This window comes from Mustela erminea, chromosome 12 (assembly GCF_009829155.1).
Source record: "Mustela erminea isolate mMusErm1 chromosome 12, mMusErm1.Pri, whole genome shotgun sequence".
Classification (NCBI taxonomy): Eukaryota; Metazoa; Chordata; class Mammalia; order Carnivora; family Mustelidae; genus Mustela; species Mustela erminea.
Window position 1 is genome coordinate 87,313,190 of NC_045625.1, and position 24,421 is coordinate 87,337,610.

The following is a 24,421-nucleotide window of genomic DNA, read 5'->3' on the forward strand; positions in this document are numbered from 1 at the left end:
GTTCCCAGTTGCAACAATAACGTAATACCACACACTCCTGTCTCTACATGGAGGCAAGCTGTCCCCCAGCCCTCACGTGGGCAGATCCTTTTTCTGCAAAACTTCGCAGGTTGCTCTTACTTAACGTTTCACCAAGGAAGCAAAATTAGAGGAGGGAGAAGATGAGGAATGAGAGGATTAAAACCAAACAAATCAATTTTATATTAAAAAAAGAAATAGGCTTCCCAGTTTAGTGTAAAAGGGTAGTCTAGTGGAGATGGGGACACAGGGGAAAACGGATGTCTGGCTAACTCCCAAGGCAGAAATCATGACTCATCAAAGCTTTCAGTGGGGACATAAGGAGACTTCACATTTGTCTTGAGTTCACCTTCACGCCAAGAAATGCTCTCTGCACTGGAAACTGGGAAACTTGAGTGTGTGCCCGGCATCTGTGACAACTGGCTATGAAGGCTTGGACGGAGCCCTAAAAGTCTCTGGGTTCTGGGTCTCCTCGTCCATAGGTGATCTCCAAGGTCCCTGCTAGCTTGAACAGCCTAAACTTGGTATTCCCAGCTCCCATATCCTAAAGGGAACTGATCCGCTGGGGGGAGCTGCAGGACGTCCCTCTCCTCGGAAACTGCAGCACTCCACCCCCCATCCCGGCCCAAACTCTGGGGAGATACTGATGTTCTGGAAGTAGGTGGGGAGAGGGTGCAAAGCCCATTTCTCCCTTAAAAGGGGGTGGCAGTTGCAAGAGTCCAGTCCCAACAGACGCTGCTCCCTGCCATTCCGGAAGTACCCTCCACGCGCAGCCCCTGCCCCCGGGTTTAGATGCTCCAGAGAGGAGGGCCTCCAGAACCCCGCGAAGCCTGGCAGACTACAGAGCAGAAGGGCAGGGGGCTCTCCAGGCCGGGGGAGGGCTTGAGAGATCTGGAGAGGTGCTGGGGACTCGCCGGGCGGAGAGACACGCTGGGGCAGGGCAGGAGAAGGGCAGCCCTTATCAGCTCCCGACCCCCGACCCCCCCCCTCCGCCCGCGTTGGGCCCGCAGAGGTCCCGGCCGGGGGCATTAAGCTCCACCGCACCGAGCGAGGGGCGGGTCTGAGGGCGGAGGCGAAAGGGCCGGGCTGCCGGGCTGGGGCTCTCTGCTGCGACCCTGTCACTCGCCGGCCGCCTCTGACCCTAACCCTCCGCCCGGTCCGCGAGCTAGCGCAGCAAAACAAAACAAACTCGTGCCGGTTTCCTGTTGTGCAACCCAGTCCTGAGTAAGTCGGGCCGAAAGGGCGCCGCCGCTAGCCCACGGCTGGAAAACCCAAGCGGCGGGGACCAGCGCACTGCCCTTCCCGGCCCGAGGTGGGGTTCCGGGGTAGCCGCGGCTCGGAGCTCGCATCAAGCTCGTGTCTAAGCCCTCGGGTCTCCTTTTGCTTCTTGCCTCCCAAACACCCCCCAACAAGTCGAGGGCGCGACCCAGGAAGCCAGAAACCACCTTTCCCAAAGCTTCGCCCTCCAGGTACCTAATTGAATCACCCATAGGATGACAAATCCATCGGGGCCAAGTTTTCCAGACACTTGGGTAACTTCCTCGTCCCCGAGGTGACTTGTCAGCTCCAGTGAGTAACTTGGAAGTGTCGCTTGGGGCAAGGTGTGTGTCTAGGCGAGAGCCGGCTGCTCACTCACGCTTTCCGGAGAGCGGCCCGGACTGACTTCAAAATACACACGGGGTCATTTACAGCGACGGCAGCCGCGAGCAGGACAGAGCACCCGAGACTGAGACATTTTCCAAACAGTGCTGACATTTTGTCGGGCCCCATAAAAATGTAAACGCGAAGTGACGAACCCAGTGGGGAGTGTGAGCGTCTGGGGATGTCTGAGCACTCCGCGGCGTGGGAGGTTGTAGTTACAGACCTGGCGGCTGCGGGTCACAGAACCTCTCCCAGCGACCAGCCGGCGGACCCCCAACCCAAGGACCTTCCGGAGCAATGGGGACATTGTCCTTTGGCGAGGTGGTAGGCATGAAAAACACCCTTAGCGGAGCTCCACAAACCCGTGGAATTGGAAAACGCAACTACAGCCCCGTGTGCGCGCGGGACCTCACGTCACCCCATCAATTCCCACTTCTCCCAAGTTTCCCTTCAGTTGGGACTCCCGGGTGGCGTGCGGGACATGCCCCCTGCGTCCTGCAACTTGCCTTGATTGTGTGGCCCTGTAGCCCCTGTTGTTTAAAAGAAAAACCCAAAACAAAAACTCTTCCTAATTAAAGAAACTTGAATCCCTGGTCGAGTTCCTTTCCGTCTTCCACACTCAGGGCTCTTAGGCAACTGACAACAACAGGGCTGGATTCCTAACCCAGGGTTGCTATCTCAACAAACAGAGCTTTTAGAAAATCTGGGGCTGGGGGTACGCTTAGCCTTAAACCCGCGCAAACGCCACTGGCTCAGCGTGGAAAACTATTTCTGATCCCTAGTTTGTGTCTCGGAGCGTTAACTCCCCCACTCTTTCAAGCGCCGGTTTCTCCCGTCTCTCGCCTGCGAGCAAAGTTCCTATGGTCTCCACTTACCAGGTAACCCGGATTTCCACAACAAAGCCAGGCGTGCGGGTCCCTTCCCCGGCCCGCCTGCGAGTGACAGCGGCGGCCAGCGCTGGCGAGGAGTAACTTGGGGCTCCAGCCCTTCAGAGCGCTGCGCGGGTTCTGCCTCCTTCGGAAATGAAAACTCTCATCCAAGCCGGGGGACGGAGCGCGGAAACCCGGCCCAAGTGCCGTGTGTGTGTGTGTGCGCGCGCGTGTGCGAGGGCAGCGGCGGCGGGGGGAGGCGGAGGCAGAGGGGGGGTGGCTGGACCCTCGGCATCAGCTCATTCTCCCCCCACACATACACGTACACACGCAAATGTTTTTTAAAAAGTTGAGTTTCGACTTTGTGCCTCGCCTGTCCTGCTCATCCTCGCCCTGAGCCGGGATGCGTCTGGGGGCCGGCGCGGGATGCTGGCTAATTGCTTTCCGCGGGTTCCGTTGGGGGAGCGCTGGTGCGAGCCTGGACGGCTGCGGCGGGCGGGGGTGGGGGGGCGGTGCGGGGAGGGGCCACACTATCGGCCCTGGCGCTGGTGCCCTTGCGCGCCGCGCTCTGGGCTGCATGGGCGGCGCAGTGTGGACGCGGCTGCAGAGGGAGGGAGGGAGGAGGGAGGGGGAGAGGAGAGGGAGGGGTGAGGGGGAGAAAGGGGGGAGGGAGGCGGCCCCGAGAGGAGTGTGGATGTGAGATCGGCCGCGAGGGCCGGCCTGTAGCCAGCTGCTTCCTGACTGTGAGCGCCGGAGCGGGAGGGGAAGAGGGTGGGGGCGGGCTCGCCGGTCACCGGGCTGGCCAGTTCGATGGCCGCGCTCCTGCCTCCCGTCCACACATTCACACACACTCACACACACTCGTTCCCGTGTGCCAGGGAGGTTAGGAGCCCCAGCCCAGGGTGACGGCAGGGAGACACTCTGCCTTCTTTCTCGGGCCCTATTTGTTAAACCGGCTTTTTTTTTTTTTTTCTCCACTTGAAAAAGTATCCACATTTCGACAGGATCTGATGTCAAATAGTAAAGAACAAGCGGGGGAAAAAATACCCAATCGTAAAATTCAGAAAGAAAAACTTTTTAGAAGTGGGAAATGACAAAAGAGTCTTTCTGATCTACCGGGTTACAGGAACGTAACTTCCGAAAATGGCTAGGTGAAGCACAGGAGTTGCCTTTGGCATCTCTTCTTCTAAGTACAAGCAGAGAAGAAATGAAAATGTTACCTGAATAGAAGCTCTAAAAACAGACTGTTAGGGACGGAGGCAAACTCCCTGCAGGGACGGCGTCCATACAGTGACACAGGGGTGCTTGCTCCGTAAGAAGTCAACATCCTCACCTTCGTACCCCACTTCACTGTGACCCCAGCCCTTCTGCTTGGGTTGGTCAGAGCCTTCCCGCCGCCGTCCCCCGGAAGGCCAGCTCTTAGTGGTTCCCCACACGCACCGCTGCAGATGCACAGACTTCCATCCTGGGAACCGATGCACAGGAAGCACAAATACCCTCTAGTCAGGCCTTTCTGTAGGGACCTGTAGACTTCATCTCTCCTAGTGGCTCAGTCAGTTAAGCAACCAACTCTTTTTTTTCTGCTCAGGTCATGATCTCAGGCCAGTGCGATCAAGCCAACCACCTCTCCACACTGGGCCTAGAGTCTACTTAAGATTCTCTCACTCTCTTTCACTCACTCTCTCTTTCCATCTCTTAAAAAAAAAAAAAAAAGAATTCTACCAGTCCTTATATTCTATTCTAAGGGCTTTCACTCAAATATAAATTAGCATTCCTGTTAGCAAAAGAGAAGCCCTCAAGTACACAAAGGACTCCCCCCCAAAAAAAAGTGTTACTAATAATTTTCATTTATCTTACTTCAGAAAGAATATTACTAGAGTGGGTCTGTATCCAAAATATTGACATCACAGACAAAAGTCCATTTTCACAATACTTCTTATGTCTTATTCTGGTCTGCTTTTCAAGACTGCCTTTGGGGAAGACATATTTCCCCTCCCTCAAAGACACAAACTCATCAGAATATTAATCATCCGCGTATCTGTCAGCAGAAGTGGAGGGAGGGAAAGAAATTTATAAGTGCTTAGGATATGTCATTCTGTCAATTTTCCAGTTTCTTTCTCTGTTCTTCATCTCCTTTTAAATACAAGTATCCAAGCCCAAGACGGCAATAGATGGGTTCAACCACACACAAGAAAAGACTCATAAAATGAAGCATGCAGCAACATCACAAAAACAAAGAAACCAAGTGGTGGAAGTTGCTATGACTATTCCGTTGTGGCTAGTTATTGCAACATGCCTGACATTCACAGAAAAACTCTTCCTCATTAACTCCAGCCTTCAGGAACAGAGCAAGTTGGGAACACTGACTCTGTAATGTGTCTCGGGAAATTCTTTTCATCCAGACTCTTGTGCTGTACCCAAGAATCCCCAGGAGCAAGACAAGCCTGAGTGGAAGCTCCAAAACACCAATCTACCATCTCTCAAATATTATTTTAAATACGATGGTTTTCATGCATGAAATGATATCCTAGGGGCTTGAAGAAGCTTCCAGAGCTTCCCACTTGATAGGAAGAGTTTAGCTGGAAGAGAAAAATAGTATGCTACACCCTACTTTAATCAATGGCTCATGGAAATAAAACACTGGGAAAACTATGAGTCATCAACCTGGAGATCCCCAAAATTCTCTTCACTTAGAGGAGCCCTAGGATGGGAATGGCATTCTTTATTTAGGTGGGATTTGCATGAGCCTCTAACATTCCTAAGACCTTTACCACTTACCAGGTACAGTAACTTCACTTGACTTTTTGTGTGTGTGTCCAGGAATGCAGATCTGCAATGTCCTTACATTCCATGGGCTATAGTAAAAATGCTACATTCCCAATAAAACCCTGGAGTGACTCAGAATGAGATCGGCACCTCTTCTAGACTAAATTGGTCAGCGGGGGTGGGGGAAGGGAGACTAAGAAATGGTGGGAAAGGAAACAGTGTAGCTCAGAAATGACATTCTCCCTTCCCCATAAGCTCTCCATCATGCTTAGGACTCACGCCCTGGCAGCCTTGTAGCCAGAGGTGGGAAGTGCAGTCTCCTTGCTATCTTCCCTCTCTGGAGCTGTCGGCTGTGTGTATCTTAACCGCTGACTCAGGGCAGCTGACTCAGCAGACAGAGCCCTCCTGCCAGCTCAAGTCCAGTTCTCATTCACTGGAGAAATATTCAGTGAGGACCGACTCTGTCCCAGGACAGGGCAGCGGGTGTGTGTGTGTGTGTGTGTGTGTGTGTGTGTGTGTGTAAAGGAATTAGCACTTGTAGGCACTGCACAAGGGAAGAGGTCACAGAAAGCATTCTGCCCAGGGCCGGGGATGTAGCAAACCCTCAAGAATGCTGGCTCTGCGTATGGCACCTTATCCCAGCAAGCGTATGAATAGCGTGGAGGGTCTCCTACATGGAAGCAAGGAAGCTGACGCTCAGTGAAGAGCTAAAGAGAGGGATAGGCAGGGCTAGGTTTGCCAGTCTTGAAGCCCCAAGTCCTTGCAACATTGCTCTTCTACAAAGTAATACCGCGTGTTCTCTGAATGTTCCCAAAGTACACTGCAAGTGTATGAAGGCATCTTGTGATCAGTGTCAGATAAGCACAGCGGAGTGTGGAGGAGGTGGGCATCGCTTCCTACTACACACCACATGCAGTGGCTTGGCTGTTTCAGCCGGACTTTAAAGAAGGGACAGAGAACTGGTAAGAGAAGAAGACCACTGCAGGTGGAAAGAGCAGCCACAGAAAGGCACCAAAGCAGAGATTCCGTGTACCGGCTCACACCAAGCAAGAGCACAAAACAGTACCCCCACAGCAACAGCCCCGGAACACAGTGGACTCTGGGAGGGAACATCCTAACTATTGTTTGTGTCCGCCTGAGTGATCTGACAGTAAACTTTTACAAACTTGCCAAAAAAGAACATGATCAGATTCCTACTCCTGTAAAATGTCTATAGAGAAAAACAAGTTTTAACCCCCAAATGCAGATAAGTTGAACTAACAGCACCCGTGATAGCATGCCTAGCAATCTCTCTCTCACACACACATACACACGTGTGTGCGCCTGTGCACGCGCACACACACACGGGGGTTGGCAAGAGTCCAGTTATGTAGAAATGCAGTGGAAAAAGTCAGTGTTTGCCAACTTAAAGAGGGGAAATAAATATGTCAGATGGAAACTTTCCATTTTACCTTCCTAAGTGAATAGTACAGATAGTGGAATGTTATCAGTGCTTGATACCCTAATAAAACATTTAAGTTGATCTTTCAACTAATTTTGCCACAAGTGTGGTCAGCTCAGACTCTCCTGCTTCCACAGCACTGACGCAATTTTGTTATTTACACCCATTACATTCAGAGCATCATACCTCTTTTCCTTTCTGAGGCTGAAACTATAACTCAAAGTCTAAAATGTATCATTCCTTCTGCAACTGACCAAAATCTGAAATATTTTACTCAATACAATGCCTCTTCATCTTTTTTGTTGGGGGGGTGGGGGATAAAATTTTTCTTCCTATTTTATACAAACCCGATTGGCATGCATCTTGTGTTCTACAAAGTTTGGCAAGGTATTTCTTGACATACTACTAATGTATATCTACAAAGAGTTTACCAAAATTTAAAAAAAAAAAAAAGTTCATGGACATATACAACATTCCACGGGCAGCCAGTCTCTTACTATTTACCACTCAGCATCCATACTGGTCACTTCTATATGGTACATAATATAAAATTAATTACCCCTTCATAACGCTATCTGTCCCTAACTTGCCTTCTCGAAGTCCCTTCTCATAGGGAGAATGGACGCTTCTTCACAAGCCTTTTGTGGCCTAGCAATACAGCTGGGCACTAGTAAGTAATTCATGCTAAGTGAGTGAATGAATGAATGAGGAAAGGACATTTTGTTTCTGCTTTGAGGGGTGGGGAAGAGCACGAAGGACTGTCTTTACCCCTGGATGTGATCATTCCAATATTCCCAAAGAGTCCAAACACCTGACATTCTCTTTCTGGGCCCCGAGACGCATCGCTGTAAACAGAAGGTTCTGACTTCTTGGGGACGAGCACTGTCTAAGCACTGCTTATCATCAGGAGGGGAAGCCTCCTCCCTCTCCTCCTCCTCCACGGCCCCAACGATCTTCCCCCGACGGACACCCCACTCCTCTCCTGCCACACCACACTAGGTCATTTGCATCACATCCTGAATTCTACCAACAGGAAAAAATATGTACTACATATTGAGACGAAAAAAGAAGGAAAATATAGAATGAGAGTGCAAGGAGGAAGGTGATTTTTTAAAAAAGTAAGAGGAGGCTGGGGTGCTGGCCGGCTCAGTTGGCTGTGCGTCAGACTCTTGGTTTTGGCTCAGGTCATGATCTCAGGGTTGTGGGATCGAGCCCCACATCAAGCTCTGTGCTCAGTGGGGCATCTGCTTGTCCCTCTCTCCCCTCCTCTGCCCCTCCCTGCATATGCATGCTTTCTCTGTTTCTCTCTCTCAAATAAATAAATAAAAACCTTGTTTTTAAAAAAATAAGTAAAAAATAAAACCAGGAATAAGTGAGAACAATGAGTAAGTTGTGGATAGAATTAGGCTCTGAAAAAAAAAAAAAAAAGTGACCCAGTGGCTTTTTGGACTCTTCCCCAGTCACCTCAAATTCTAAATAGACCTGTCTGCAAGGGAGTTTGAATGCATCTGGAAATTGTCTACAAATTCTAAGGCCTCATGATGCTGAAATACTCGGGACGTTTCCATAAACACTCCGATCCCCCTTTTGTCCATGTAGAGGACGGGGGAGGATGGTTTTATTGTCCATCAGACAAATGACCAACTGCCCCCATAGGAGACACGCCCTGGGCAAAGCATTGATGCCCTTCAGGTTGGAACACTGTTCCAAGTTCATTGCCTGCATTAGTTCCCTTAATTCTCATGACATCCCAATGAGGTGAGATTTAGCACAAGTTCTATTTTACAAATGAAGAACAGAGGCAGAGAGAAGTAGGTTATATTTGCAGCATTACTCAGCTTGTGGGGGAATGACCAGGCTTCCAGGAGAAATGTTCTCCCACATTAACCATTCCTCTACTAGTCTTTCCATGCAGGGAGCCCTGCCTCCCCCAGACACTTGTTTGTCCATTCACTCAGGCAGGATAGTGTGTTAGAAGGAGGCTGGACTCTGGAATCAGAAAACCTAGAAATCCTAACTCTACCACTTCTGGGATACCTTGGGCTGGTTCCTGAACCACTCAGGACCTCAGTTCTGTTACCTGGGTTATTACAAAGATTAAGTGGAAAGTACAAGACTGGCCAGCACATGTACACCCAGGGGCTTTGTCTACGGATGAAGGACACAGCATAAGAATGACAGGGAGAACTAACCCCTGCCCCCAGCTCCAGGAATGGGTGTGATGTCTCTGAGTGCAATCTCTCTCTCCTGATCAAAGTGAATGGCTCACAAATTCAGACTTAAGGCAATCAGGGCTTCCCCAAGCCAGAGAGATTAGTTCACTGATGGGCATCTGCCCTAATTTAGGTCAATATGATGTGAAGAGAAAGCTCTGGCTACAGGGATTGGCTCAGTGATGGGAATATGACCCAATTTGGGCCAGTGAGATGTACTTGTAAGAGGAAAGCCCTTAGATAGCTTCAAATATAGCATCTCTTCTCTCTAGGGAGCCATTAGAAAGGTGGCTTTTCCTCTTCTGTATGTTATGAAGAGACAAAAATGAAGCTGCCTTCTTTTCAGGCTGCCAAGGAAGGTGACACTTTGTGAAAAGCAAGGTGGAGAAGGTAGCAGAAAATAGACCCAGAGCCCTGATGGAACCATACCTGATCTCCATCCAATTTCTGGATTGTTTCATCTTTGGGAGCTAAAAGATCCCTCTTATAGAAGTGCCCAAGGTGTTCAGTATATAATGGAGGGTATAAAGAAAAGCAATACTTAATAACTTACAGGAGTTCACACCCAATAATAAATACTTAATTTTTATGTTATCATTTTAGCCTGGTTATTTAAAAAAAAAAAAGTTGTTGCTCATGTTCTTTTTGAGATCCTCCTACCATTTGGTCATATATTAAACAAGAGACATTCTACTTCGGTAATTACACAATGCCCCCTTTCAGACCAGCTGGTCAACCTTTGGAAGTCAGATAGAGTAGCTTATCCATTTGGTTGTCAGACAAGTGCCTCGAAAAGGCAGGCCATTTCAATGTGTTCTCAGTTACTGGTTAACAAATATAGCCTCAGAACTCAGCACCTAATAGGAAGTGTGTGCATTCCCAAATTCCTATTGAAGTTGGACTTTATCTCACTCCCAGATAAAACAGAGTCCAGATTTTCCTGGAATGACATTTGGAAGTAAAAAAGCAGAAAAGCTCTGCGCAGATATCTCTGAGTCCTACTCATTTCTGCTGCTGTCATTCATCCCACCTGAGAAAGTTTCAGTTCAGCCTGGAATATCGCTGTCCCCATCCCCAGGCTCTTCTGTCTTGTGTTTTGCAACCGAATGTTATTTAAAACTCAGCTATACATACCATTTGGGCTACTGGCATAAGCAGCAGGAGCAGGGTCCTCCGATTCTAGGTCGAACTTGGGGGCCAGCAGTTAGAACGTCTGAGCCTAAAATAAGGATGTTATCTCACCTGGTTGTACAGGTCAGAAACAGTCTCCCTGCCACGGCTTTCATTTTCCTTCCAGTAAGAAGGGGACATTCGGGAGAAAAGTGTGAGTGGCAGGTTATAAGCCATAAGCTTAAGACACAGCTTAGTGATGGCAATAATAAAAGCTCGCATTTATCAGGGGTTTATTGTGTGCCGGGGCTGAGGCAAAGTACTTGAGATTCTTGATCTCATTCAGTCCTCACAGAGCTCAGTCTACTATGAGGGGGAGGCAGGACGAGACGCCAGCTAAGGCTAGGGCACAGGCCCTCAGCCACACCGCCCCACTGCCCCCACACAGGACTGCTTACTGGAAGACATTCTGATGAGATACGTGCTAACAACAATCACATGTAAACTTCATAAATAAAATACACCGTATAGACGGTATGTGTCGTGACTAGTTACAGGACGCTACCCAGTGACACTACACTACCATGTTCCTCAAAACCTGCCTTGAACACTCTTCCGATTCCCCAAACCTTTGCATCTGTTCTCCTGTTATACTGAATGTCCGCTTCTCTACAAGGCTCTATAAGGCTGTTTATTATAGGGAGAGTAATGTGCCCCCCAAAATGCCTATTTATTTCCTCATCCCTAGAATCTGTGAATATGTTAGGTTAAAGGGCTAAATGGAATTAAGGTGCAGATGGAATTAAAGTTGCTAACAAAATGACCTTAAAATGGAAAGACGATTCTGGATTATCCGAGAGGGTCCAATGTAATCCCAGGAGCCCTTCAAAGTGGAAGAGGGAGGCAGAAGAGAAGCTTCAGAGACAGTGACCCGGCAACCACAGAGGGGCCAGAGAGGCGCCACGTTCCTCCTGGCCATGCAGATGGAGGAAGGAGCCTCAAGCCAAGCGATGCAGGCAGCCACTAGAAGCTGGAAAACACAATGAAGCAGTCTTCCCCAACACCCCCAGAAAGGAAGCAGCCCTTCCAACGCTGGACCTCAGCTTAGTGACACCCACGTCAGGCTTCTCTCTTACAGAACTGTGAGATGTGAATTGGGTTCTTTAAGTCACTAAGTGGAGGGCACGCGGCCACAGCAGCTACAGAAAACAAGACCCACGTTCCGAGCTCTCCCCTCTCCCCTCTGCTCCAGAGCCAGGGCCGCAGTGCTATGTCCCCAGGGGAATGGCCCTCGCTAGCATTACACATGATTATGCTATTGGAGAACCGGACCGACACATCCCAGGCCTTCCCTTGATTCCAGATTCCCTCAGGAGCCCCGTGAATGAGCTTCGGGATTCATCCAAAGCCGCAGCTCTGCCTCTGCCCACCTTCTGCCGAGACGAGGGAGGAGGTCCAGTGAAAGGACCACGAGGCCGTGAACTGGAAGGAAGCGGTGGGCAGGAGAAGGAGAAAATAAGAGAACAGCAGGAGGCAAGAAGAAGATCAAGAGGCTGACCGCAGAGGAGGAAAAGGGAAGAAAAGGAACGGAGGACCATGCGGTCCGAGAAGAGTAGGAAGACCCAGAGCCTGGTGGTGGCAGAGAAGAGGGGAAGACAGAAGACAAGCGGGGGCCTCGCTCTCTGCCCGCACCCCTCCTCCCACCTGCCCGAGCTCCTGCCTCTCAGGCTCCAGTTCTGGTGACTGGTGCCCCCAGCAGCTTCTCAGGCCGGCTGCCCTTCAGATGACCTGACTGGGCCTCCCCGCTGAGATTCTGATTGAGTGGCCCGGCTGAGAGCTGGTCATCGGGACTTTCTCGAACTTCCCAGGGACTGTAATCGGTAGCCGGGGTGAAGAACCACGTCCCGCAGGCCTCCCCGCCCTCTTCAGCCCACTGGAACGGACCATGCGCTCCCATCAGAGCCCTCATCTGTGTCCTGCGCTGGGCACTCATCCTAAAGCCAGAGGCGCGGCATCGAGCTGGCTCTGACTGCTGGGATTCAGTTCCGGCCCCACACTTACTAGCCAAGGAACCCTGGCGGGGGGGCACTCTCTGTGCCTGTCTCTCCAGCTGCAGAACAGGAACAAGCACTGTCACAGACACTCAAGGAGTTAATGTTTGAGAGGCCCTTAGAATGGCGTCTGCCACACCGAGCATATGGAAAGAGCACTCGTTAGGTCACGCCAAATCAGCCAGCTTCGTCTCCGCTTGCTGCTGTGTCTTGCCATGCTCTCTAACCTTTTATATAAATGACCCCTGCCCCCTCAAAGAACTGGGCTCCCTATGCTGTATCCAAAGCCACTGCACTCTGCATAAACGACACTCAGTAAAGTCAGTTACGTGAACAATAACAAAACAACAACAACAACAAAACAGAAAATAATCTTTTAAACGTAATCTGTTCATTAAAATCAAGAACTGGCTATGAAAGAACAATCATTTAGGGGCGCGTGGGTGGCTCAGTCGGTTGAGCGTCCAACTCTGATTTCGGCTCAGGTCATCTCAGGGTTGTGAGATCGAGCCCCACATCAGGCTCCATGCTCAGCGAGGAGTCTGCTTGAGATTCTCATTCGTTCTCCCTCTGCCCCTCCCCACCCCACTCCTGTGAGTGAGTGTGTGTGTGTGTGTGTGTGTGTGTGTGTTACCACCGGAGCTCCTCCCTGATGAGCAATGCCCTCAGGAGGAAAGCAGCACAGGACACATGAGTCCACAGGGGAGCAGAAGCAAAAGGAAACGCGAGGCAGGAGGAGTCCCGAAGTCCCGAGCACTACCGATTCTCTAGCAGGCTCAGAAGGACAGAAAGGAAGACTAAGAAAGAACAGGGGCAGAGGCGCTGGAGAAATACCCAGGTGACGGGCACAAAAGGCCGCAGAAAGCAAACTTTGTTCCTTGTGATTGTGCCTATGGCTGCCCAGCCTAGATTTCTATCTGGACAGCTGATTTACATACACACGCACATACATTTTAACTCTGAAAGTAGACCTTCCATATGTGTTTTATTTACTCTCGTTTCTTTTTTATCTTTACCAGTTGGCCTATTTTTTTCTTCTTCACATTACATCAGGAGACCTTCATTGCAACCAGCCACTCAGCTTGGGGATGGCAGAATAACGCCGAAAAAGACATTTGAGACGAGATGTAGAACTTCGTATTAGGGCACAATAACATTTACAAGGCACAAATTTGGCGGCCAAAAGATTTTTCTCAAAGGTATGAAAAAATGTCTGTGCTCTATTTTCAAAGAAACCAAATAAGACATGGTCCCTGAATCACTGTCTGAATGCAAACAGCATTTGGCTTTGATCTGAGTTGTTGAAAACTATGACCAATTTATCCCACGGATGCCAAACCATCAGAGAATGTTTTTAAGTCTGGATTTCCATATCGGGATTCAACTACACACTTTTTCTCTTCATTTCACATTACACAGGGCCAACCCGAAATAGTACTTCCAACAATGGATGTAGTTGGGATGATGATTTCATATCTAGGGGCACAAAAGCTCCTAGTAGCAGGGAGTAGGAAACCTCTTTTCCTATAGACACACTCCTGTGTCCTGAGAAAAAAAATAGAATCATAAGTGAACAGTAAATGGGATTATTGGATGTAAAAATCCTCCTCTGCTATATTAATGATGATTTCATAGGAAGGCTCAGCCAGTTTCTGAGTAAACGGTTGATAATGAAAATCTCCAAAACTCATTTTTCTAGTGTATCTGTCCCAACAAATCTGCCCTGGGCCGGGCCTGCTGTCAGCCTTCTTGCTTTCCACCTCGTCCAAGAAGAGTCACTGGTGATATTCTGAATTTTATTTGTAAACTTAAACAAATATAAACTTATTTTTAACAAGTATCTATATTAACAAATGTAAAATTTATAAACTTAAACTTAAACGTGTTCACATGCAGCGGGGGTGGTGAGGGGAACGGATTCAGCCCCACAGGAAAGTGCAGCAGCCATCTTGCAAACATGTGGAGCATACTAAGACCCTCCTGCGATGAGTCAAAAACCACCCTCGGGATCTCAGTGGATTTGGAGGCGGGGGTTGGGGGGGTGGGGGGGCGCTATGAGGACTTGATCAGTGCTTAAGTCTCCAAAGTACTCCTCACTCTGCCAGCCTTTCTGAAATAAGTAACCTGGGGTGGTGATATTGATGTTTTGCATAACTTCTCTAGGTTCCAGGGTTCCAAATTACCTGAAGGCAGGCCCTTATCTAAAATCACAGTCTGAAGCTAGAGATCAGACTCATTCAGAATTCTGGGTGTATCTATGGCTTTCTATACACACAAGGTTGGCAGGACTTAGACGGCCCCTAAGGATGGAGTCTTCACGGAAGGGCCACATCTGAAAGCTGGAGGTGTCTTTACAGGAGTTCTGAATCCCAGAGGGTCTGTGGATAGAAGTGTCTACCTGCTATAATCCCACATCTTTTATTTTAGGTCCTTATTCTGAGAAGTGGTCCCTAAACTCATCAGATTCCCAAAGAGGTCCACACACAACAAAGTTTCGCGGGCCCACAACGCTCGGCTGCAGCCCCCTCATTCTGGAGCTGTGTGTGTCCGCTCCTCCTCCCTCCCATACTAGACTCCTCCAAACCTAACTAGTGCACTCCCACCCGGACCCAGGCCTGCCCTCCCTGGCACCAGACCTCAAGGACCTGACCCCCCTGCCTCTGGCCTTACCAACCACCTCTGCGCTCTGGGGTCCTCTCCCCGACTTCCTACAATACCATCATTCCCTGTTTGCTTTTGCTTTTCCAAAGTCTGCTAGCAATGGCTGGCTGACAGGGAGAAGGGAGCTGGCTAGACCACAGATCACGGGAATTTAGTTCTAGGATGTTATATTTTCCAGAGTGAGGCTGTTTTAATTTAACAATCAGGAAAACAGGTAACATTTTTTTTCAAGTTCTCTGCTGCTTTTTCTTCCTCCATATTTCTCCTGGTTCCTTCTCATATTTCTCTTCCTCCTTCTGCCACCTGGATGTGCTGTCCCACGACGCCTTCCATTCCGTGCCCACGTCCGTGAGGGCCCCACTCTCATTCCGACACCGCGCTGCGGAACGTCCAGAAGCTTGGAAGCCGGCTTTCCGAGCTGTGCGCCCTCAGCCCTCGGCCATCCCTCCGCCTCGCTGCTACTCAGTTCACTCGTCAAGAGGAAGAGCGCACAGTTCTAGGCACTTATCAGGCCGCCAACTCTATCTGTATCAACTCGTTTAATCCCCACAACCGCCCTATGACAGGAGCCATGTTATCCCCATTTAACACATGCACACACTGAGGTACAGAAAGGTTACGTTTCTTGCCCAATAAGCAGCTCCTCTACGTATCCTAGTCTTCTGGCTTCAGAGTTGGCCCTGTCAGCACTCTGCTATGTTGCCTCTTAGGGGAAGAAAAAAGAGCCTCTAAAATGAGAGCCCCACACGTGTAGAGCAGTACTCTTCTGCTGATTAGCGATAACAGGGGTGGGGGGAAATGCCTGGCACATTGGTGTCGTTATCGTCTTCCTCTAAAGATCATTACTCTGACCTTCAACCATAAAAATCCACTAACTGGCCAAACTCGTCTGCCTACAGAATCCACAGGACCCTCAGCTGGAAGAAGTCAGCAATTCACCTGTCTTCCCCTGCAAGCCACTGTCTCGCTCTCACTTGGTCTTTCTGCTCACGGTCCCCTCCTCTGCCCGTTTCACCTTCACCATCCTGCTTGCCCCAAGGGCCGGCATCAGGCCATTGTTCAGTCCCTGTCACAACTTAAAGCCCTCAGTTCTCACTGGTCTCCCTGCCTCCACTCTGGCCCTCCACAAATGTGATGTTCAGACTACTTCAAATATGAATGGCCCTGGACCTGCCTCCTTAAACTTGGGCCTCGCACCCTCCCTCTGGCAGTGCCCCTGCCCAACAGCCCATTCTTCACCCTAATGGGCCAGTTACTATAAGCATCGCCAAACTCGCCTTCAGCTTTACTTCTGCCTGTGACGCCTTCTCTGGACCAGGATCCAACCTTAGGATCAAGTTCCAAAACCAGCTTCTCCTGCCGTCCTATGTGGACCCTCACTCCTTTGCATTTTGTACTGTGTGTGTGTGTGTGTTGGGGGGGATTTGGAGAAGGTGAGGAAGGTGTCTCTGCACACAGTCCTTCCCAACTCTCCCTGACCTACAATGTCTTACACAAGCCTGGAACTCAGTATTTGTTAAAAACATGGATTTATGAATGGGGAAAAGTAAAGCCTGGAAAGGTTCACTGATAAAACTCGCGGATCAGTTAGCTGAACGACAGTATTACATAAGAGTTAACATAGTAAACTAGACTGTCTGAGTTTCAGCCAACTTTCTATCATTTATTAGCTGGTGTGAAAGCTGGGAAAAGTCACTTACCCACTATGTGCCTCAATTTTCTTAGCAGTAAAATGGGAATAATAGTACTCATCCGGAGAATGGTCACGAGGATTAAGTGAATTAATACATAGGAAATGTTAGGAATGGTCCCCGGCACACTGTGAGCCCTCAACTGTTAGTGGCTGCTGCTGTTGTTGTAAACGGCAGAGCCAGAACCAGAGCTGAGGACCCCTGACTCCCAGTCCAGTGCTCCTCACACTGGCTTCATCTTCTGGCACCATGCCCCAACTCTTGGTTCAACGTCCCCTGCTCCATGTAGAAGAGACACATGCGCCTGCATATGTGTCCACACACACACACACACACACATTGAAGTCAACAGGTGGATAAGTTCTGTTTTTCCATTTAAGGTAGTCTAGAACTTTGACGAAGCTGCGGTATCTTTAGTCAGAAAGAAAAGGAAGGAACTGGAGGAGGGCGGGAGGGAAGGAGGAGCGAAGGGAATCCTCTGTCCGTCACAGTGCCGGACAGCCTCTCGTATCTAAGTGAGACGTGAGCCATCGGGTCCTTTTAGCTTCTCCAGCTCCAAGATAATCCCACTAGCCATATCCGAAATGGCATCGTTACAGGAACGTCATACGGAGAAGATCATTGTCTGTGGGTCCAGGCAGCACCGGATTCCGATGTCGCCCCTTCACTACTAGCTCTGGGACAGCAGGCAAACCGCTAACCCTCCATCCCTGAGCCCGTGCTGTTCTCCGCCCACTGGGCTCTCGGGAGCATCCACGAACTGATCCGTGGAAGGCAATCAGCCCCGTGCCTGGCGCCCAGTGCGGGCTGTGAGTACCAGTCCTTTGGGCTAAGTCCCTTCCTCTCATTCCAGGTTAGGTGAAGCCCTCCTGAGAGTGCACCTTAATGGGAAGCTGAGTTTCATGTGACTTTGTTTATCAGGATCCAGAGGGCTGGAATTCCCCAGGGAGTGAGTGCTGCTAGGATAGAAGTGGGAAGCCCCGAAAAGCCGATCTACCAACACACAGCGTGTCAAGTCCTTCCCTGGCTGCCTTCCCCAACTCCACGGTCCTTCCATTCTTCCCCATCCCCGGGTACACTCACTCAGGGCAAGTGTCTTCTCTCTCTGATGCCACTTCCACCAAAGACGTCCAAGGCTCTGATCTGGGATCTCACTTGATTTAGGAAGTGGCCTTTCTCATGCCTCCCATCATGTGTCCCAGGTGCATCTTCCCGGAAGAGGAAGCAAATCCTAGGCATCCTTGCTGTCACCTCTCGTGCACTCTTCGAACTGAGTGGCAAAGTATTGAGAGGATAAGCCATCAGGACCATCTCCTCGATGAGGAGCTGAAAGCTGAATGGTTTCTCAAACAACACCAGGACCATGCTGTCTTGGTGATCACAGCTTTGTAGTAAAGCTTGAAATCAGGCACCGTGATGCCCCCAGTTTTGTTTTTCTTTTTCAACATTTCCTCAGCAATTTGGGGTCTCTTCTGATTCCACACAAATCTTGGGATTGTTTGCTCCAGCTCTTTGAAAAATACCAGTGGAATTTTGATTGGAAAGGCACTGAAAGTATAGATTGCTCTAGGCAGTATAGACATTTTAACAATGTTTATTCTTCCAATCCAAGTGCATGGAATGGTCTTCCATCCTTTCGTGTCTTCTTCAGTTTCTTTCATGAGTGTTCTGTTGTTCCTTGAGTACAGATAGATCCTTTACCTCTTTGGTTAGGTTTATTCCCAGGTATCTTATGGTTCTTGGTGCTATAGTAAATGGGATCATTTCTCTAATTTCCCTTTCTGTATTTTCATTGTTAGTGTATAAGAAAGCAACTGATTTCTGTGCATTGATTTTGTATCCTGCTACATTACTAAATTGCTGTATGAGTTCTAGTAGTTTGGGAGAGGAGTATTTTGCGTTTTCCATATAAAGTATCAAGTCATCTGTGAAGAGAAAGAGTTTGACTTCTTCATTGCCAATCTGAATACATTTTATTTCTCTTTGTTGTCTGATTGTTGCTGCTAAGACTTCTAATACTATGTTGAACAAGAGTGGTGAGAGTGGGCATCCTTGTCATGTTCCTGATCTCAAAGGGAAGGCTGTCAGCTTTTTTCCATTGAGGATGATATTCACTGTGGGTTTTTCATAGATAGATTTTATGAAGTTGAGGAATGTTCCCTCTATCCCCATACTTTGAAGAGTTTTAATCAGTAAAGAGCCCAGGTATGGACCCTCAAGTTATGGTCAACTAATCTTTGACGAAGCAGGAAAAAATATATAGTGGAAAAAAGACAGTCTCTTCAATAAATGGTGCTGGGAAAATTGGACAGCTATGTGTAGAAGAATGAAACTCGATCATTCTCTTACACCATACACAAAGATAAACTCAAAATGGATAAAAGACCTCAATGTGAGACAGGAATCCATCAGAATCCTAGAGAAGAACATAGGCAATAACCTCTTTGACATCGGCCACAGCAACTTCTTTCAAGATATGTCTCAAAGGCAAAAGAAACAAAAGCAAAAATGAACATTCAGGACTTCATCAAGATCAAAAGGTTCTGCACAGCAAAGAAAACAGTCAACAAAACAAAGAGGCAACCCACAAAATGGAAGAAGATATTTGCAAATAACAGTACAAAGGGCTGATATCCAAGATCTATAAAGAACAACCCAAACTCAACATATACAAAACAGATAATCATGTCAAAAAATGGGCAGAAGACATGAACAGACACCTCTCTAATGAAGACATACAAATGGCTAACAGACACGTGAAAAAAATGTTTATCATCATTAGCCATCAGGGAGATTCAAATTAAAACCACATTGAGATACCACCTTACGCGAGTTAGAATGGCCAAAATTAACAAGACAGTAAACAACATGTGTTGGAGAGGATGTGGAGAAAGGGGAACCCTCTTACACTGTTGGTGAGAATGCAAGCTGGTGCAGCCACTTTGGAAAACAGTGTGGAGGTTCCTTAAGAAATTAAAAATAGAGCTTCCCTATGACCCTGCAGTTGCACTACTGGGTATTTATCCCAAAGATACAGACATAGTGAAGAGAAGGGCCGGGCACCTGTACCCCAATGTTCAAGCAGCAATGGCCACAGTCGACAAACTGTGGGAAGAACCAAAATGTCCTTCAACAGACGAATGGATGAGGAAGATGTGGTCCAAATACACTATGGAGTATGATGCCTCCATGAGAAAGGACGAATACCCAACTTCTGTATCAACATGGACGGGACTGGAAGAGATTATGTTGAGTGAAATAAGTCAAGCAGAGAGAGTCACTTATCATATGGTTGCTTATTTGTGGAGCATAAGGAGTAACACAGAGGACACGGGGAGCTGGAGAGGAGAAGGGAGTTGAGGGAAATCGGAGGGGGAGACGAACCGTGAGAGACTGTGGACTCTGAGAAACAGAAGGTTTTGGAGGGGAGGGGGGGTCGGAGGTTGGATGAGTCTGGTCGTATTAAGGAGGGCACGTATTGCATGGAGCACCGGCTGAGTACACAAACAATGAATTCTGGAACACTGGAAAGAACTTTAAAAAATAAACAAAGTTTAAAAACAAAAACAATACCAGTGCCCGTCCTGTCAGTGTCTCTCACTTCAGTCAACATTCCAGAACTCTACTGTCTATGTAATGACATTTTCTGATGTAAATTCCCATTCACTAATGTGTCTCAGAACAAAGCTTTATTTTTAAATGAAATGAATTTCTATTTTTAAAATCTTTAAGCAGACTCTAACCCTTCTAAAACAGAATTAAGTTCTAGCTTCCCCCCTGAGCAGAGCCATCTTTGAAATCTATGTGGTGCAACCATAACTTACATAACAGCATTCAACCAAATAGTAGTTCTATCATTTTCCACCCAAGGCTGCTGATATGTTTCCTCAAGGGAGAACTCTTCTCATGAGAGAGACTCTTACAGAAGACATAAACTTGGAATACCATACTTTGTGCAGCTATGTCCTCATGAACTTCCCCCATGAAACGTGTGGGTCCTGGCAGAGAGCTTTCCTAGGCCTCAGGTCCAGCCTCTTAGGACACCTCTGAGCCAAAACAAACAGGAGGTTCCTGGTAGGAAAAAGTGTACCTAGGGCAGGTCAGTAGGTGGCGCCGTTTCCCCAGCGTTAGTCCTGACCCTAGCTCAGTGGTACCTGGCTGTGTTCCCCAGGTCTAGGCTCCAGATGCTGTTGTCCCAAAACACTACGCCACCCTACATCTCGAAGGGAACCAGACAGGCACTACCTATTACGTTTTAAAGGAAAATACATTATCATCTGGAATGATGATCATTTTTACAAAACCTATTCCCCTTTATGAAGCATATGCTACACTTCCACCAGCTCCCCCAATGCCACTGTCATTCCATCCCCACCAAAAAAGATTTCCCTGGCTTTTTCTGGCTTTGGAAGAGAGGGGAGGAGCCCCATAAACTATGTTCTAAGGGATAATCATTAAATTCATCTACTCTTGCCAAGCCGGGATTGCTCATGTGATAGTCAATGTAAGTGTCTCACAGATTCTCCCAGAAAGTCCCACAACCTATCTTTCTTGCTTTTAAAATCCATCTTCATTTTCTGTGGCTCTTTAGCTAGATTGATTTTATTACAGGTCAACAAGATATTTGAGCAGTTCCTACTATTTAGCCAGAAACAGAGGAGCACCTTCAAGTTGCTTAATATAGATGAAAAACAAAGACACACACACACACACACACACACAGAAAGAAAAAAGGAAAGACGAAGACACTTGAGACACATGCACAGGACACTCCATGTTGGGGACAAATGGGGGTGCATGTCAAGACCACCATGGTAGGTCCCAGAGCGGAGGGCTTACCAAGGCCTGTGGGGCAGGGAGGCTCCTCGGAGGATGCTAGACTAAGAGTCTTGAGGCATGGCTGAGCTTTGGACTGTTACAAAGAGGAAGAGTCCTTCTGGAGAGTAAGGAAGAGGCCTGGAGAAGATGATGGAGAGACCCCATCAGTGAAAGTGCAATGAGCGCAACAGCAGAGGCAGGAGGGAGCAAAGGCAGGTCAAGGGTGAGGAGTACAGTGGCCTTGTTCATGCTGAGCAGCAGTGGGGAAGAAAGTTTGCAAAGCAGGCTGGGATTGCAGCTGGCAGTTCTGAACTACGGAACCAAGGAAGGGCTCTGGACAAGCGTCTGTCTCCAAGGTTGCACTCTGCTGTAACAATGGTGATGAGGATTTGCATGCAGCTACCTTAAGACAGTTTAAAAACAAAGGCACTGGTGTCAGAAAGCTCCTGGCTTGAGTCCCAGCTCTCTGGTTCACTCTCACTGTGACCCTAGATGTGTTTTTTTAAGTTCTCCAAACATCAGTTTTTTCCATCGGTAAAATGGGCTTAAAAATAGTAACGACTTCATAAAGATGTTACAAAATTTAAATCTGGTAATGAATACCAAACCCAACGACACCCCTAAGTAGGACATGTAAGACTGTGAACCGGCACGTAGCTGGCTTCGTCGTCTTAGTATCTCCCAAATTTGTCTAAAGATAAGAATCATCTCAGATGCCTGGATAACCCAGATTATCCACCTGTGACCTTGGAGTTATTTTCCCCCTTGAAACTGAAATTCGACGGAGTTGGGGTAGAGCCCAGTTTCTGTGTTTGAAAGTATGCAGAGTGATTCTTATCATCGAGGAAGTATGGGGACACTGGCAGCATTTCTGAAAACAGTGGTTCCTAAACTTCATTCTGCATCAGAATTTCTGGTTGCCAGTGAAAATACAGATTGCTGGTCCCCACTTCCAGAGTTTCTGATTCAGTAGGTCTGGGGGAGAGCTTGAGAACAAGCCCTGCTAAGAAGTTGCTAGGTGATGCTGACATTGCTGTGGAGGGAGCGGAGGGCGGCTCGTTGAAAATGGTTGCTCAGAACCAAGTCCAAGGGCCTGGTGCATCGGAAGCACTTGAGAGGCTGACTGTACAGGTGTTTCCAGAAGGTCCAAAACTGGCCTACAGTTCCACACTTGTAACCACAATTCCCAACGAATGCTGAGTTTTAAGAGCCCTGCTCTAGGTACAGCTTTAGAACATGACAATGTACGTGTATACGCACACATGTACACATACACGCGCACACACACACACCTTAATTTTAAAATATATATATATATATATTTTTTATTTTTTCTTAAAGATTTATTTATTTGACAGACACAGATCACAAGTAGGCAGAGAGGCAGGCAGAGAGAGGGAGGCGGAAGCAGGCTCCCCGCTGAGCAGAGAGCCCGATGCCGGGCTCGATCTCAGGACCCTGGGATCATGACCTGGGCCGAAGGCAGAGCCTTTAACCCACTGAGCCACCCGGGTGCCCCCACACCTTAATTTTAGGTCATAATTTCAGAAACATTAAAATGTGAAAATCATGTAACTCTTAGAATAAAGAGAATATGGCTGGCTAATAAAAAAAAAAAAAAGAATACATTCAATGCTTTTAACTGCTAGGTGAAGCTCAAAATATACCCTTGCATACTTTTAAGCAACAGTATTTGAATCAGAAATCAGGGTCCCTTGTATTTAGCTGTGACTGAAGCCAATCTCTCCAAAACAGCACAGATTTTCCTCGGCCATATAGTGGCTGCTTACTGAAATCTGGACAGCTTTAGAAACAACTGATGTCTACCCTAAAGATTCTGATTTAATCAGTAAGAGGTGCGGCCCTACTCATATCTCTCCGAGAGATTTCACAAAGTCATGCTCCAGAATCACCCCTTTTGAAAGGATTTGTAAATCAGTGTATATTTAGGAAGCAGATATCCTTTTAAAATATCTATCTGGAATGCCCAGGTGGGTCAGTCGGTTGAGCGTCCGACTGTTAATTTAGATTCAGGTCATGATCTCAGGGTCATGAGATCGAGCCCTGTGTAGGCCTCCATACTAGATATAGAGTCACTTTTAAGATTCTCTCTCACCCTTTCCCTCTGCCCTTCCCAAGCACTCATGCACAAGCTCTGTCTCTCCCTCTCAAAAAAAAAAAAAATCAATCTGAGGAAGATATGAAAATTCCTACAAAAATTAATAATAGCAAACATTGCCTACATGAATATAAAAAATTTTAGATTTTCCACTGCTGAGGATTATCCATGCTTTTATGTGATACCTGTGTTCATCAGCCATCAATTCTCAATGCGTCTTTTTAGAAATCAGGAGGTATTACTCGAGTCCTACTACATGAAACATTCATGAAGCTCTAGGTTTATTTATCTACTGTCCATTTTATCTGGGACCTAAGGAATTTGAGGCATGATGAATAAAGTAGCGCATGTAAAGAAGTACTTGGTAAACCATAAACTGCCAAGCAGATGGAAGTTATTAGCCACATCCCCCAATCCAGCCTCGCGCAAAGCAAGGGGCTTGTTCTTTGTTTGATTTATGATAAGTAATATTAATACAGTACTTCTACACAGTGAAACCTCTGCAAAGATATGCTTAGAGAAACCTGGACATGCTTTCGAGTGAGAAAATTAAGAAGAAAAAACTCTTGAAACTGAAGAATGCCAAAATAAATGATCTCAGCAGCTAGAAAACAGAGGAGGCAAAGAGGAAAACTCTACTGCTTTAAAACTCGTGCTTTAAATGAGCAAATATATTGACTTTGTTAGGGGCCAGATACTCAGAGTGGGAGAAGGAAGACAGACCAATGGATGAAGTGAGGGCAAGTAAGGAAGGCCCTCTAGTATTTGACTGGATGTCAAGCATTAGGATGAACCTCTAAATGTTTAAAAATATATGCCTCCAACTCTGTTCCCTGGAAGGACCTCGAATCAATGACATTTTAATAATGGTGAGCACACCTAGTTTTAGTTTCTAAAATATTTTAGTATCTAAATACGTTCATTCCCCCACTAAAAGGAAGTGGGGCCCTTGGATAAATGGCTGATTCCGGGGCTGGGACAGGGAAAGGACTACGTAAGCCATAAGGATCCTGTGGCAGAAAG

General features: G+C 47.7%; 1 protein-coding gene across 6 annotated transcripts in view; it reads right to left on the minus strand.

Annotated features, from left to right (window-relative positions):
- Nucleotides 1-24,421, minus strand: part of GLIS3 (GLIS family zinc finger 3) — a 492,256-nt gene that overhangs the window by 432,558 nt on the left and 35,277 nt on the right. For 5 of the 6 annotated variants that reach the window (XM_032308765.1, XM_032308764.1, XM_032308766.1 and 2 more), the window contains exon 1: nucleotides 2,535-2,620. The exons of the other annotated variant lie outside the window; for it this stretch is intronic. The gene's annotated coding sequence lies outside the window, so the exon portion shown is untranslated. Of the gene's footprint in view, nucleotides 1-2,534; nucleotides 2,621-24,421 lie in introns of those variants that run through there. 6 annotated transcript variants of the gene reach the window in all.